The sequence below is a fragment of the Marmota marmota genome, unplaced genomic scaffold (assembly GCF_001458135.2).
Source record: "Marmota marmota marmota unplaced genomic scaffold, marMar, whole genome shotgun sequence".
Classification (NCBI taxonomy): Eukaryota; Metazoa; Chordata; class Mammalia; order Rodentia; family Sciuridae; genus Marmota; species Marmota marmota.
Window position 1 is genome coordinate 17055094 of NW_025999900.1, and position 2405 is coordinate 17057498.

At 35.8% G+C, this 2405-nt stretch overlaps 1 pseudogene; it reads left to right on the plus strand.

Moving 5' to 3' along the window:
• The first annotated feature begins 680 nt into the window (after positions 1-680).
• The window catches only part of LOC107143662, a 10200-nt pseudogene continuing 8475 nt past the window's right edge, over positions 681-2405 (plus strand).

Sequence of the window (2405 nt, forward strand, 5' to 3'; positions counted from 1 at the left end):
TTCAAAAGATATATGGACATGTAATATCTAAAAGGTCCTATATCTTTCGAATATATTGAGCTGTTTTAAACTTCTTCTGAAGAAAAGTCTAGGTTTGAAGAACTTAAACAGTGACTTTAATATTTCTGGATATTAAAGGAATATTAGTCTCCAGAGGCCAGAAAAGGTATAAATTTGTCGCTGAATGTATTTTATGTATCCAGAATATATTAGATAAAAAATCCTAACACTAAAGTAAAAGAATTCTACCAAAAATCTCTACCAGATATGAAGGCAAAAATTATATGAAAAAATATTATCAGCAAATGAATCTGGTTATAACAATAACAATAGATTACTAACTAGGACAACTTATGAATGCAGGTACATGTTGATACTTGGTAACTTGTCATAATTGTTCATGAAACTGACAGATAAAAGGCAAAATACTCATATAATTACCTTGACAGATATACACAAATATTTCAATATAAATGAATAGTCATTGATGACAAAACACTTTGAAAATAAAATGAAAAATACATTTTAAGTAAATTTCATATTGAAAGGTGAAATATTGAAACAATTTTTATCTGAGATAAAATGAGTAAAGAAGGCCCAGTAACTGGCTTTTATTCAATGTTCCTGTGGAATAATAATTAAAAATCAATTTACACAAACCAGTTTGGGTCCTTCCAAATATGACCCCATACCAAGATAAACTACTGGGCATGGATGCAAAATTGAGAATGACCAAGATCCTGCATTTCAAAAAAGGGACAAACATACATAAAGGTGAGTCATGGGAATACAAACAAGAACACTCAGAATACACACACCATATTTTTGAACACTCCAAGAAAAGAGCAAAAATAAGAGCTGCCTGAAATTTTGCAAAAGTATTTAAATCATGTATCTCTTAAAAAAAGCTCAATAAAATCAATTTTACATTTAAGTAAAACATCAGAAAACTGTTGAGGTTAAAATTCATACCCTTTTTTAGCTATTACACATTGCAATAAGTGAGACCTCACACATGGAGAATTGCAGTTTTTTAGTAATATCTTGTTATAAAGGATTTTTAATAGCAGTTTGGCTCATTAAGGGGATTTTAAAGGGATATTTAGGGAAATGGAGATTTATAATGGATTGGGTTCTATCAGGAAATGGGTACTTTTATAATGAGTAACTTAATAAATATTATCTAGAAAAAGTAAAATTTCAGCCAGACTTTCTTTTTAGTAAATAAGTAGCAGTTATAGTAGGCAAGACAGATGGTAGTTTGTCAATTTATATGGTGTGTGTTTCAGACATAATAACTGAAAAGGATTTCTATTTATTGTTGATTTTATTCTTGGTCAGCCTTGGTGAAAGCTGGCTTTGTATGATGTTGAAGCTTTTTGAAATTGTTCAGGTGTACACGGGCACACTAAAACTTAGAGGAGTATTAAGCTAACTTTCAAAACACTGTGGGGTTTGCTGATGGTTATCAGCCTCTCCCAGATGCCAGGGACTGCTTTATTCTTTCATACCTCAGGGAAGGCAACCATGTCGAAAAGTTATGCCCACAAAATACAGCAAAACTTTGTTTTAAAATGATTTAAAATTCATTAACCTTGTCCTCTCAGACAGAAAGGAAAATATGAAAGATGCACCCTTTGCTCAAAGATGAGACAGATGGAGCTGTAATAAGCACCATAACCACAACAAAATGACACCCATCAAATGTATTTAAAGTTATAATTACTAAGTATGCTCACATGTGCTCACACACACACACACACACACACACATACACACACACAATGAGATCATCCGGACATGATAAAGAATGAAATAAAATAATTTATCTTTTGTGGTGAGCCGTTCTAATTAGACCGTGGCCGCCATTAGAAGATGGCGCCGGCTTCCACTGTGGCCTGTGATAAACAACTCCTAATATGGAGAATTGGCACGCAATCCCTTACCACCCTATGAGAAAGGTCCACGTGGCAGCTTAAGATTGGTATGCTGGAGGCTTTATTAGGCTGTGCTTGGGCGCTCGGCGACGGGTCACTAGAAGATGATACATGAATCAAGGCCTGAATAAACTGCTGAAAGAAGAATCCTGTGTCCTGTTTTCCCTTGCCGGCGAGGGGTCGCGACAATTGGTGGCCCAGACGGGGAATTATATTCCTCGAACCCAGGATCCAGAACTTTCAGCAGTCAGGGTGGTGCACCAGTAAGTTCCCAGGTAAAGTGGGAATCCGCAAGTAAGTAGCGGGACGCTCCTCTGTAGAAAAGGAGAGAGCGGGGATTTCATAGAACGGGATGCTCCTCCATAGAAAGGGAGAGAGTGGGGATTTTTGTACTTTCACTTTCATTATATCTTTGGAGACATTATGGGTGCTACCTCTTCAAGCCCAATTTTGTTGGCCCTAGATGGG